The 14,397-nt window shown below is 50.6% G+C and overlaps 1 long non-coding RNA gene across 2 annotated transcripts in view; it reads right to left on the reverse strand.

Moving 5' to 3' along the window:
- LOC107138830 overlaps positions 1 to 14,397 on the reverse strand; it is a 44,074-nt gene that overhangs the window by 12,666 nt on the left and 17,011 nt on the right. Inside the window, exons 2-3 of one of the 2 annotated variants that reach the window (XR_001503056.2) lie at positions 6,330 to 7,849; positions 4,604 to 4,700 (exon numbers count right to left, since the gene is read on the reverse strand). This is a non-coding gene — a long non-coding RNA (uncharacterized LOC107138830). The remainder of the gene's footprint in view (positions 1 to 4,603; positions 4,701 to 6,329; positions 7,850 to 14,397) is intronic. The other variant, XR_001503060.2, reaches the window with a different exon arrangement.

The following is a 14,397-nucleotide window of genomic DNA, read 5'->3' on the forward strand; positions in this document are numbered from 1 at the left end:
CCCTGGCAAAATGCCAGGCGCCATCCTGACTTGTTTACAGACCCTAACATTTCCCCCTTTTGTTTAATTGAAATAACGACCATAGTGGTTTTTACACAAACACCATAAATAATCTGCTACAAGCAGAAGGAGAGGATACAAAATGCCACAATACCAAGCCAATTGATGGCTCCATGCAAGAAGTCCTTGGAAAAATTATACCAGCAATGACACCATTAGCAAAGATACAGGTACAATTTGTTGTAGATTACAGTTTGTTGTCTCAGTCCAGGTAAAGCAGTGTCTCAATAGATTAACTCACAGTCCAAGTAAATCACAGTCCAGGTAAGTTCTGCAGGCAGCTAGCTTGATCCGAAGTTTCGTCCGGTTCTCAGCAACACTGGAAATTCTTCCACCTTCATCTTCACTGGCACTGGGACAAAGGCAGGAACTCCGGCAATGATGCTAAAGAAAATCCTGTAGTATTTCACTAAGAAAACAACCTTTTGAACAATTTAGTCATTATCTCAAGGTTTTTTACATTTGAAATAGGCCTTAATAGTGCTCATTACTCATTAGCTTCCAGGTGTGGGCGAACCCTTGTAGTTATTGGCCTTGGAAATGATCAAACTTCAGGGACAAGGGCCGCTTCCGCCTGCAGCGTCCAGGGCAGCCCCAGATGGCCCCGGGGAGAGTCTGGGGAGTGTTCCCGACTCAAACTGCCATTGGGCACAGGGAGCAAGAGCCTGCGAGACTGTGCCTCCGGGTCAGGTTTGGATTTGGGCTCTCGCAGTGGCATCCCGCTCCCCCGGGTGGGGGGCGGGGAAGAGCCGGCTGCCACCGCTTGGAAAGTCCTTGCTGCGCCATGACCGGCTCGCACACGGGCAGCCGCCGCGCCGATTCACGCACCCTCTGGTAACAAAAAGTATTTAGTAATAGCCTTTTGCTGCAACTTTTATCCTTCTTCTTCTGAACTTTCTTTTTCTTTTTGACTAGAGTTCCTGGGCTTCCATCAACACGTGCCCTAACTATTCTTGGTTCCACTGGGGTGCCTCTTTCCCTTATCAATTTACTTAACACCCCTTCCATATTTTCGTCACAAAGACAATACAACATTTCAAGACAAAACAAGACACAAACATACTGCATCAATCCATTCCATTTTCTCAAAATGGCCATTTTTCCTCTCGCCCTATCTGCCTAGGGACGAGCAGATTTGCTCCCGTCCTATCTATGGACGGGCAGCTTTTTTTCGTCACTTACCCCCGAGTGTGTGTGTGGGGGGGAGTGACAAACAAGCAACTTGTGTAGATTGATACAGCAGGAGTGGGAGCCATTTATTGTAGGACAGGAGGGGTATATATACATTCCACACAGCTTATCTTAATTAGCATAAACTAGAGACAGCAGTCAACCAATAAGGAATCTACACACTTAATGGCTCGCTGGCGCCACCTCACAAACCACTCCCCCTGGCAAAATGCCAGGCGCCATCCTGACTTGTTTACAAACCCTAACAGTAGCCCCCCAAAAGCCCATGTGTGAGACAATGCAAGAGGATTTAGAGTGAGATGATCAGGTTACGAGAGCTTTAAACCAATCAGTGGATTGATCACCTGATGGGATTAATTGAGTGGTGATTGGAGGCGTTGGGGCTGGAGGAGGTGGGACAGTGGCTTCGGGGTATATACATTGTCTGTGAGGAGGTGCATCTCTCTCTGCTTCCTGGTGGCCACGTCCTAAGCTGCTGTCCTCCAGCACATCTTTCCACCATGATACTTTTCACCTTCAGCCCAGAGCAATGGAGCTGGCCACCTATGGACAGAGACCCCTGCAACAGTAAAAACCAAATAAACTTTAACTCTTCTAAAATTGTTTTTGTCTGATCTTTTGGTCAAAGCAGTGAAAAAGCTAATTAAAACATAAAAGATACATCTTGTGTGCTGAGGAGGGTTGGTCCAGCGTGTGCCAGTCCCTGGAAAACAGATGGACAATATCCAGTCTGTGACTTATCCAGTCTATGACTTCTCGGTGCTGGTCAGCAGCGAGCCCCAGAAAAACAGCAGCCGACACTGGTTGTGCCCATTGCCAGGAGCAAGGGGGAGCAGATGGGGCTTGCACCCTGACCCTCGCCAAGCCCCCTTCCTGGCTAGCCACCCCTCCACTCAGGAGCAGGGACATGCCACTGGGAATCCTGCTAGCCCTCCCACCTGGGGCCTGGGGCACTGCAAAGGGCACGTCATCTGTGCTGGCCACCTGCATCGAGGGAGGCTGCAGCTGCTGAGTCAGGGGCCCCCCTGGGCGGGAGTCTGCCCGGCTAGCGCTCCCCTCCACCCTCGTCTGGCTTCTCGCCGCAGGTTCTCACTCTGCCCAGGAAGTCTCCCACTTCCCAGCCCCATCAGCCCATGCCAAATTGGACCCCAGAGCTCCTCTACCTTCAGCCTTGCCCCTGGGGAGCCAACCCAGGCCTCGTGGAATGTCCTGGGCGCCTCTTCCTTCCTGTGGCTTCCCTTCCCTGGGCCATCTCTCCAGGCATGTCTGGAGGGTGCAGTCCAGTGCCCCAGAACCCCTTCTCCCGGGTGCAGACCTGGCTCCTGAGCCCTCTCTCCTTGACTCACCAGCCTTGGCCCTCCTACCTCTTCCCCCGCCTGCTCACTGCCAGAGGTTGGAAGGGGCACCTCGGGGAGCAGCAGGGATCCGCAGCCCCCTCTCCTTACCCTTATTCTACAGTGGCAGTGGTGGACTCTGACCTCCACGTGGCCGGGATGCCCTGCCCCTTGCCTCTCTGGGTCTCTCCTCCATTGCCTCCTCCGCTTGTCCTCCATAGACACCTCACCTCCCACTCCACGGAAGAGAGAAACCCAGGGGCAGAGCTCCTTCTGCTTCCTGCTGCACCTCACAGCCTCCCGCCTTCCTGCTCCAGAGTGACCTCCCCATGCTGTGTCCTGCCCACCACCCTCTACAGCACACACAGACCCCACTCCTGCTCCAGTCCCACTTCCCTCCCTCCCAGCCTCTCCAGCCAGCCTCCCAACCTCCCAGCCTCTGCCTTCCCTGCCTCCCCTCTCCTAGTCCCTAAACTACCAGGCTTTCTTGCCCGGGCCCTTCACCTTTGCTCCACCCTCTGCCTGAAACACCCTTCCTCCCGTTCTTCCCCTAGCTGGTGCCCTTCGTGACCCATTTTCTGAATGTCCCCTGTCCTCTGTATGTCTCCACAAGAACACGCCTGAGCCTGGCTGTTCTGCTCTGCTGGCCCAAGTCCCTCCAGCCTTCCAGGGCTCATCTGCCCTGGAGGTCCACATGGCTCCAGTTCCAGCCCACGCACAGGAGCCCACGAGACCACAGATCTGCAGCGGTTGGCAGAGCTGGAGGCTCATGTGCCCTCCTCAGCCACCTAAGCTGCTCCCTGCTGAGGCCTCGCTCTGGTCATCACCTGGAACCCTGCTACCCTTCACCCCCAACTCCATTCTGCCAAAGGGCCAAGACTCAGAGATGCTGCAGGTACAGGAGAAAACCTTCAAGTTGGACGCCAGACCCCAACACTGCAGGAGTCTCGTTCCTCTTCACAAGTGAAGGAGTTTCTCACAGCCGAGTCCTGCAGGTGTGGGGAGGCCTCCTCCATCCCTGCACCTCTGCTGCTCCCCACCTGGAGGTCCTGCAGGTGTGGGGAGACGTCTTCTGTCCCTGCACCTCTGCTGTCCCACCTGGAGCCACACTCCTGCCTGAGCCCCAGCCGCCCATGCAGGCTATTCTCACTGTACGCAACCCTCTCGCCTTGAGGCAAAGCACAGGGACCCTCAGCTCATGCCTGCTGTGGCTCTTTGCCTAATCAAAGAGCAGTTTTCTCCCAGAGAGGAATTCTGCACCCTTGCCAGGTCCCCCCACTCGTCATTCTATGGACACAGTGGCCCCACCCAGAAGACACAGCCCCTGTTGCTTAATAGGGAACAGATGCTTCCACACGGATCAGGGTAACCTGCCACAGTTATTAGGAAAGAGACCCCACGCCCATGCCTCGTGATGGCAGAACATCAACTGCATTCTCTCCTGGCCAGGGACACCCAGGCGGAGTGTGGTGTGGCCGCGCATGCGTCACTGGCACAAGCTCACGTTTCCTGGGAGACCTGGAACAGTCTAGACAGGCCGCAGTGTCTTGTTTTAAACCAAAGCCACAGTCTTATTCTAAAGAGACCTCAAATTAATAATAAAAGACATAACTTCTCCCTGTTCTGGAGTCTGCAGAAACCGAGCTGAGCCCTGCTGGGAAGGCTGACACCTGCAGATTCCACCCTCGTGGCCTCTGGAGGGCTCCGCACTCCCTGAGGGATAGCTTAAGTGTCCAAGCTGCCTGCTCCTGGGTTTCTTGGGTCTGTGGTTCCTCCGTGCCAAAGACACAGGACACATGAGGCACACGTGGGCACCTGTCCCATGGGCAGAACAAAGCACGCCTGCCACGCGCCCCCCCATGTCACTTTACAATCAGAGCACAGGCAGGCCGCCCCATGAGGGATAGTACCACGCAGGAAGACCCATGCACCCCTATTCCTATCCTGCGCCCTTCCCCAGGATCCCCACCCTGACTTTCTAGAAATTTTCCATCTCCCCCCAGGCCCCACCCTCTCACCATCAAATCTGAGTCTCTTCCTCTGTGCCACCTCTGCATGTCCAAGTATCAGCCTGACACAGACATTTGTCTGCTCATCAGTGTGGATTTTCTGATTCTGTAGAATCAAATTATTCTGTTTTGGCCAACAGAATTAACCTTTAAAATATTTCCAACCCTGCCTAAACCAATCTCAGGCTGCAGTGTAACCTAACCCACCTACACATCAAACATCCCTCTGCATTGGCATCACCTTTGTAGGGGGAGGCTGTGGGGAAGCTGGGAGTGGAGAAGGGTGGAGAAGAGGAACCTCAGACATGCTCGGCCCCGGGGCAGCCCCTGATCTCTGCAGATCTTCTGTGAGTCTCCTGGAGAACTGTCTAATTCCCAAACTGCTGTGCCAGTCATCTTCCATCAACAGGGACATTAAATGAATACCTAGTGATACATTTCTTTTTTCAACATAGAATACTGTATGAGTTTGCTTGGGTTGCTATAACAACAAACCCCAGACTGAGTGGCTTAAATAACAGAAATTTATTTTCTCACAGTTCCCTATGCAGGAAGTCCAAGATCAAGGTGCTGAAGGTTCGATTCCCCTGGAATCTCCTCAGCTTGCAGGCAGCTGCCTTCTTGCTGTGTCCACACCCAGCCCTTCTCTGTGTGTGCACACCCTGGCTGTCTTCAGGTGTGTCCAAACTCTCTCTTCTCATAAGGACAACAGTCATATTGGATCAGGACCCACCCTAGTGGCCTCCTTTAACCTACCCACCTTTGTCAAGACCCATCTTCAAATAGAGTCATATTCTGAAGTCCTGGAGGATGGGGTTTCCACGTATGAATTTGGGCAGGGCACAGGTCAGCCCGGGAAGACCTGGTACCCTTCTCCACCAGGGCTGCACACACTGGCTGTGCCATTTTCTCACTGTGAATCACAGGGCAGATTCCTTAACCTGCCTGGACCTTGAACCCAAGTCTTCCACATGCAGGGAAGCATTGCCTCCCTAGGGGCCTGTTGGCAGCCTGTCAGGGGAGTGGTCACTGCATGGTGGCCAGGGGTCCCTGGGCCCACGCCTCCCAGAACAGGGGGCTCCCAGGGAGGTTGCTGCTCTCTGCTTTGTCCAGGAACCTGTTTCCATTCTGGGTCTAAATAGGTAAATACAGGCATTAATTTTTACTTCTTGTTATAGAAAGTTTGATACCAAAATTTCTTGTCTCCTCTGAAGTCACTAAAGGGTTACGGAGATGCCTTCCAGTGGTTTTTCTGCCTTCCCTTTTCTCAGCTTCTATTTTTAAGGTGATTTTCTATATTTTCAGTTTTTTCTTTTTGGCTAAATATGGATCTGTAATTAACATATTGTCACTTAGCAAATTTATATTTACCACCATTATTTATGTCCAGGCTTCTTTTGCCTTTATGAACTGAGAAATGGATATTTTTCTGATTAAAATTTCCTATAAGACTCCATTTCAACCAAAAAAAATTTTTTTTAGACTTTTAACCTGGTTTTCCCTAATTATCCTTCTTCATTTTTAGTTTACCTTCAGTGAGTAAAGGACTTTGATAAAAATCAAAATACCATTTTACAAATAATACCAGTTCCCCTCTAGTCTCAACCAGTGATCAACACTGTGTAATATGGTGGTCTGCTTCTCCGATCTGATTACTCTGCTTGATGTCTTTAATCGGATTTCCACCTCCCACCCTAACTTCATTAGCTCAGCACATTTCTTTTTAAATCCTCACCTGAAAGCCCTGTGCCTTCTGGTTCCTGTGTGTGTGAATCAACTCTGTAAGTCTCTCTCCCTGACTCAGATCACAAGGAGTCTGGCCTGTTCTGTTTCTTCAGCCTTGCTGACAAACGTCAACTTTGCTGTCTCTGTGCACTCACTTGAGGGGAGGCCTGTCCTCCTTCACTGAACGTGTGCATGACTAACAAATGCAGAGTCCACACAGGACTTAACTGACTCCTGGTTGCATCATGTACTTGCTCCTGGAACTCCAGGGTGTTCTGCACCTGTAGCTCACACAGTCAGCAGTTAACTCTGTGCTGCCTACTAATGTGCTTGCTAGAATCAGGCCTGGGACTCCTACTTTTAGACAGAAGGTCTGATAATCCTCCTCCAATCTGTCCAGGGAATGCAGGGTCTAACCGCTCGTGGTCACAGGTAGACTCAGCCTCTCTCTAGGCCTCCATCGCTGTGTAACAAATGATCACAGATTTAGTAGTTTAAAGCAACATGCATTTATGAGCTCCTGGGTCAAAGGTCTGGGGACAGCTTTGCTGCATCCTCTGCACGAGGTATCACACATCTTCAGTCAGGTGCTGACCAGGGCTGGGGCTTCATCAGAAGGCTGGATGGTGCAGGACCCACTCAAGGGGGCACATCACTGGCAGGATCGACTCCTTGCTGTTGGGAGCTCTGTTTCTCACTGGCTGTTGGCTGGAAGCTGCTTCAGGTCCTGGTTACATGGCTCTTTGCATATGGCTTTTCCTCAAAGCCGGCAAGGAAGATTTTATTAGAGCAATATTGACAGCAAGACAAAAGTTACAATCTCTACTAAACTAGTCCCCAAAGTGGCATCCTATCACTTTAGCCGAATTTTATCAGGCAGAAGTAAGTCTAGCCTACACTCCAGAGGAGATCACGCGATAGTGTGAATACCAGGAGGTGGGGTCATGCCAGCCCCACTTGGCATCTGCCCACTATGCCTTCCAAAAGTGTATGTAACTATACAGCCTCTTTATAAGGAGCCTGCAAGCTTCCAAGATCTCAAAGCTGCCTGTGGACTGAGATGGCTCTATCGAAGTCAGGATGCAAAAGGGTTGTGGCGGCCACAGAAATGAGCCCGGAGACCTCCTGCTGCAGGGAGCACAGCTGGCTTGCAGCACTGGACACCTCCTCTCTGGATCCACGCAGTATTCTTAAAGAGGCCATGCTTGCTACAGACTGCTGTCAAGGCCTGAGAACCTCTGGTGTTATCAATGCAGGGCCGTCCCCGCCAGATTTGCAACTCTTACACAGATTTGGGTCCAGAGTCCATTGGCCTGGACAAGCCATTGCCAGAATGGCACTGGGGCCGGAGACTCCTCCCCTTGCCTCCTTCCTCCCTTCCTTCTCTCCTTCCATAGGTCAGGTCTTCAAACTCCCCTTCCTGGCTCTTGGCCTCACCCCTTATTCTTCACAGGTGTTTCTTCTAGTGAATCTTTTGCATGCTAAGGCCACCTTGAACTTGCTTCTTGGAGGTCAGACCAATACAGGGATCTGAAAGAGAAAGCAAGATCAGCATTCATATTTAGGTGCCAGGACATTTGGGGATTGATGCAGTTGGATCTGGGTGTAACTAAAGGGAAGAGGAATTGTTCCACCCACTGGGTCCAGAGGAGGCCCGTTACATGCATCCAGAGACCCATGGGCAGCAGTGGACAAAGCAGACCGGATCTCAGGATGAATGTGTCTCTATTAGCCATAGCAGGGACGGGAGGTCCTTGGCACAGCCTCTAGGGTTTCTCCATAAGGGTGGCTTTGTTTGCACCCCCATGTTGTGCACCCTGGATGGAATGTTTGCAGTGGCATCTGTTGTTGGCTTTGGGCTAACAGATAGCACCCTAGGCTTAGCAATGAACCCATTCTCTTACTCATATTAATCTCAGATGACATGCTGAGAAGAGTGTGTGGCCCACGTTCTTCCTGGTGACCTGCCAGCCACCCTCTAGGGGAGGCACTGTTGGGGGCTGGAGCAAAGGTACCTGAGCCGTTGACGCAGCGCGGCCTCCAGCTCTCAGCTGGAACCCAAACCAGGGCCTTTGAACAAGTGTCAGAGAGGCCTGACCTGACACCCTTCACTACTGGAAGCAGTATTGTCATCCCAGCCCCGTATGGAAACCAACAAAAATTCATAATAAATTCCATGTTTAAGCAACTTGAAAAATAAATGAAACTCACCCATTACAAAACAGAAGGGGAAAGAAAAACAATTCTACAAATCGTAAATGAGTTATCTGAGACATCAACCCCACTATTTTGATTTTACTTACTAGGAATATGTTACCTTATAAAATCTGAGTAATAATTCTTATTAAATTTAGGTATGCATTCAGCAAATACTTATTAACTTTATTATGTATCAGGCTCTGTTCTAGATACTGGGAACATAGCGGTAGGTCAGGAAAAAAATAAACCAAAAACATTGATGAAATCCCAGAATGACAGCAGTCACAGCAATGAAGACTTGGAGGGGACTGCATGACAGAGGTGAAGTTACACTGGGGGATTTTGAAAGGACTTGCTCACACACATGAATATTTTCTTAAACATACTTTTGGATTGACAACAATTGCATTTTTTGCTAGTGCAAGAAATTTCCAAATATCATACCAATAGGGAGGTTTTGTGTGCTTGTTTGTATTTCCTCCTAAATTGACTGTGCAAAATTAACCTTCCGTCTACCCCTCAGTTGTGACTGCAAATGGGACGGGAAAGGCAGAAATCACAGAGCAGTGTGATGACATTGCTGGCGCCATCTGCTCAATGTGGGGCCGACGCCTGGGGTCGTGGAGCCTCTGGGTTAGCGCCAGAGTGAACAAATCTGGAGCTCCCTGCGCTGCTCCGCTTAGCAGCTGCGCTTCCTGCTGGAAACTTGGTGATAAAATGCCTCTCCTCCCTTCCAGAAACCTCGGGTTGGCAGATCTGACAACTATTTCCAGTTCCCTCCCCGTCCTCAGGCTGCACTAGGGAGACTCTGAAGCTGAGCACGAGGCCCAGTCCCGGCTCAATCCTCCGTGGCTGGTGTCTAAAAATTCTCAGTGGTGGGTCGTGAGTTCAGTGGGACTGTGCGGGGTGCAGAGCCCCTGCCCACCTGCTAGCCTGCTTTCCCTCATCACCCCATGCACCCCACGCACCCCAGCACCAATTCTCAGCACCTTCTCCCCTATGCCTCCTCCACCCAGTCACCCCCACCAAGCACCGAGGCACAAGTGCAGTAAGGTTTGGGCAGGCGCCCCCTGTGCAGAGTCAGGTGGAAGAGCCCAGCACCTGCATCTGCACCGACCTCACGAGCATCCAATCCAAGGCAGCATGAATGGCATTAATCAGAAAATAAAAAACTCAAAAACTCAAGGGCAGGTGAGAAAGGGACCAGAGAAGGAAGGAAAATTTTCCCTTGCCTTTTGAGCAAGAGGACCTGGAGTTTTCATTGGGCACCAGTCCTGAGAATTACACAGCCAGCCCCAGCCACAGCACCAGAAATTCCACATCCCATCTTCCCTGCAAGTGCCAGGCAGCCATGTGATGGATCTGGCCAACACAGCCCATTGCTGGACGGAGCTCCCCAAGAGCCAGAGATGTTCCTGTCTCACTCACTGTTATTCACTCACTGTACAGAACAAAGAGCAGGTGCTCAGTGGAACCTGGTAGAATTAATTAACTAAATCCCACACACCTTGTTTCTGTGTGCTTGCTAATGGTCTGTCAAGTGCTTGCGTCATTTCTTGCACTTGGTCCAGCCAATCCTGAGAACAAGGGGTCAGCACCGATCGTGATGACAAGATTTCACCAAGTTTTTATAGTTTTCATTGCACTTTCTACATTAGACAGCTATGTTCAGGATGTGAAGATCAATGTGTAAAATGCTTTTGGACCCTAGCTTCCAATAACATAAAAATACTTTTCTATTCCTTTTAATGATTTTTGCCTTAAATTCCAAATAGAATGCACACCCGAATACACCATACACACCCATGTATGCCTTTGACTCACACTTTTGCCCGCTCTTTATGGACAACTTCTTGTGCTTTGGATGGGTCTCTAAGAGTCTAGACAAATAGCTGGAACTTTTAGTTTTTTGTAACCAGGATGAAAATCTTTTTCTTTAAATGAGACAACTTATCTAATTTGCATTTATTATGAGTACAGCTTTGGTACTTCCCATTTGCTGTTTTTTATCACTTTTTTTTTTACCCTTTCTTAACTTTTAATGAATTACAAAGTTATTGTTTTATTTTGTTTTTTAATATAGATCTTTGCTTGTTTATTCCTAGGGTTTTATAAAAAAAATTCCATCCTTGTTAGAGTTTTGATCTAGAATGTCTCTCAGAGTCTCATGAGCTCAGAGCTGGGATTTTAGGAGGTGGATGGATCATAGGGGTCTGACCTGTTCAGTGTTTGAATGGAGAGCTAAAGTGGGGATCTAGTTGGAGGAAGTAGGTCACTGGGGCGTGCCCTCCAAGGGTGTATCTCCTCTGTCTCTGTCTGTCTCTCTCTCTCTCTGCCGTGACCTGACAGCTTTCCTCCACCATGCCTTTCCGCCTCACCTTAGACCCAGAGCAATGGAGCCAACTGACGTGGGCTTGACCCTGAAACCATGAGCCAAAATAAATCTCTCCTTCTCCTGGTTGCTCTTGGCAGACATTTTGGCCGCGCAACACAAAACTGACTAACACAATCCTTTATCTGTTTGTTACAACTTAATTACAACAAAGCCCATCTTTCTACTTAAACCGCGTCTCTTGGAAAGACAAGGTCTTTGTCACTCTCTCACTTCCTCATGCTGCCTGCCCTGCTCCGAGAATCTGAGAAATATCTGACCTTCACCTGCAGACTGGCCTTCCTCGTTAAGAACTCTTCCTTTAGAATTGCATTATCATAACCCGCTCATACCGTTCCCTGCAGGTCCTGACTCCCCTCTGGTGACACCTTTACTATGAATTGTTTCTGTTTCTGCTTTTCCACTCTCTTGAATGATCTTTTCCTAAGGAGAGCAACCATGGCGTATTTACTGAGTGCTTCATAGTTGAAAACTCCCTGGGCCTTCCACATGAACAATGAATAGGTTAGGAACAGAGTTCCAAGGTCCCCATTTTTTCCTCAGAGCCTGATAAAAATCACGGCTTTTCATTTTTGTATTGTCAATGAGAAGCTTAACAATAAAAATAATTTTCAATGTCTTTCATTCTAAAAATCTCATTTACTGAGATCAAGTAGGATGGTTCTGTGTACTGGAAATGCAGATTTGTCACCAGAATGTGGCCGAGAGGCTGCCTCTTTCAATATCCCTCACTACAGACGTCTCCACAGGCACCGCCACCAGCTCTCCTCTTGCTATTCAATCTTTCTTTGATGGATTTTGTGCTTTTATCTTTCCTAATTTATGTGTTAGGAGAGTTTCTCCTCTTGCCCTTGGCATCCTTGCTTGGTTTCGGCCATGCCCTCCCAGTTGGTGCTCTCTTTCCTGAGACGGTGTCCACTGCAGGAAGGGCTTTCTCCTGAGCTGCCACTTCACTGACCATCGATCCAGCTCGCACTCATTGTGTTCTCATCTTCCCCAGTGGGAGACTGGATTGGTGACATCACCTCAGTGATCAGTGTGCAGCTGTGCCCAGCTGCAGGGCAGGTGGCTGTGCCATCCCCAAGGGACACCCTGAATGTGGTGAGTTGGAAGAGATGGGCTCAGAGAAAGCTTACCTTCCCCAGCACCAGGTCTGTGGCCTATAAGAGAACGTGGGAACCCGCCGCTGTGCAAAGAGGAGGTGTCTGGGGAGGGGCTGCGGTTCAGGCCCCAGCTCCCCTAGAGTACCGCCTGTCAGTCGGCCAGCCCCCTCTGCTGTGCAGAAGGCCCAGGATGGCCAACTTCTAGAGGAAAGCTCCCAGCTTTAGAGCCTGTTGTCCGTGGCCACGTGGCCCTGTGGCTTTGGGTCTGTGGTGGCACAGAACGTCATGGTGCAAATGCACAGAGGAGGAGCCTCTTCATTTCCTGGTGGCCAAAGAGAGAATAGAGGGGTGGGGCATGGAGGGAGACAGGCTGGGGTCCCTAGCTCCCATCAGGGGCACACGCCTGGTGACCTGCCTCCTCCCTCTAGGCTGCACCTCCTAAAGGTTCCACCAGCTCCCAAGAGTGCCACAGGCTGGTGGCCATGCCTTCAACCCCTGGGGCTTTGGGAAGTCACAGGTTTCCATCAGTGGTTTCCTGCACAGGTTTCGTGGGCCCCAGAGAGGCTTCCCAGTCCTGGCTGACCACAGCCGTCCAGGTCCTCCCTCAGGCTCCTCCGGCGAGCTGAGAGCCCCGTCCTCCAGGGCTAAGACGTTGCCCCGGGCTGCACGGTGCTGCTCCGCGTCTGATTTCTGAAACCTGGGTCCGTGCGACCACCAACCCCAGCCTGCAGATCTCCTTATCAGAGTCCCCTGGGGCGAAGCCCTGCTTCCCTTCCCCGGACAGAGCAAACCTCCATGTGCAATCAGCACCAAGAGGATGGGGGCTGTGGAGGGAGACGTGGAGCCAGTCACCTGCTGAACCTCTCGCCTGCTTGACGGTCCCGCGTGGCCACAGTCTGGGTGCCCCTGCGCTGGCGGCCCTGAGCTGCACCCTGACCTGTCAGGCTGGCCCTTGCCCTGTGAGCTCTCCAGCTCAGTGCCCGGGGCGGACATCACCCATCAACTACTGCTTGTTTGTCTGACTCTGGCCCTGGCTGAACTCGTTTTCTGCTACTGTGGTAATGAATTACCACAAACTTAACAGCTCCAACAGCATAAATGTGTCCACCTAGGCTTCTGCAGGTCTGAGGCCCAGCGTGGGCCTCGCTGGGCTACAATTTAGGTGTCAGAGCTTCATTCCTCTCTGGAGACTTGCGGGGAGTTTCCTCCCTTATCCTGACTCTTGGCAGAACTTGATGTGGTGCTGCCGTGAGACCAGAGTGTCCACTTCCTTGCTGGCTGGAGGCTGGGGACTGCCATTGGCAAACCAGAGGCCTCTCTCAGGTCCCTGCACACAACCACCTACATCTTGGCAACGGGTGTCTAATCTTCCTCACGATGCCATTCTGATTTCCTTTTCCTCCTCTTCTACTTATAGGGACTTGTGTAATTAGTCCGAGACACCTGAATTATCCAGGACAATCCCTCCCTCCCTCTCAAACCCTTACCCTTAATCTATCTGCAAAGTCCCTTTTGCCATGTCAAATCTTACAACCACAAATTCCAGGTGACAAAGTGTGGACATCTTAGGAGCTGTGTTCTGCTTGCCACACACTAAATCCAAATGCTGTGCAAAGTGTGCTCCAGGAGATCACAGTAAACCAGATGACGACGCAGGCACTGGAAATGAACTCTACTGGACATGCTGGGGAGGCAGAGAGGGTGTTTGGCTAATCAGCGCCCTCCACTCTGTGTGAACTTCATGTTAGTTTTTTCTGGAGCAAATTGCAAGAAGATTGACATGGTCAAGAAAGAAGATGCTATTAGATGGCCCTTGCGGCCACTTGCACAGTGTCTTTCTGGGTTACGTCTGAGTCCCCTTGATTGCTGCCACCCCGTGGGGAGCCTCTGGTTCCCCAGCACCAGCTGCTGCTACCAAGCTCCACTGATACCACTTGACTTCAAACCATCAAGGATTCTGAGACCAGAGCCACTGCCATCAAACTGACCCACCACTCAAAGAATTATAAATTACAACTATAAACGTATCAGCAACTGTGTTTTTATCCGTTAGTTCCTTTTATCCACTGACATTCGAAGGAGAGCATTGGCCAATAAAGGATATGGGTTAAATAATGGACATCTGTGCAGGGACTGACCCCATGGAGAAGGGTGACTGACACCTCCGAGGTCTTGGACTGGCAAGGATGTAATTAGGAAGCCAGCTGAGGGGCCTGACAAATCCCTGCTCACTGTGGAATACTGATGCACCGAATATATTTGGCTCTTGGCATTGGAGCCAGCTTCCCAGTTAACCGTTTCCTTCCTCTCCTCTGCCTGTCGACGCTGGGGCTTTCCTAGCATTTCTGCATTATTTCCAGCAGGGCTCTCCTGCAGCACTCAGT

The sequence above is a fragment of the Marmota marmota genome, unplaced genomic scaffold (assembly GCF_001458135.2).
Source record: "Marmota marmota marmota unplaced genomic scaffold, marMar, whole genome shotgun sequence".
NCBI lineage: Eukaryota > Metazoa > Chordata > Mammalia > Rodentia > Sciuridae > Marmota > Marmota marmota.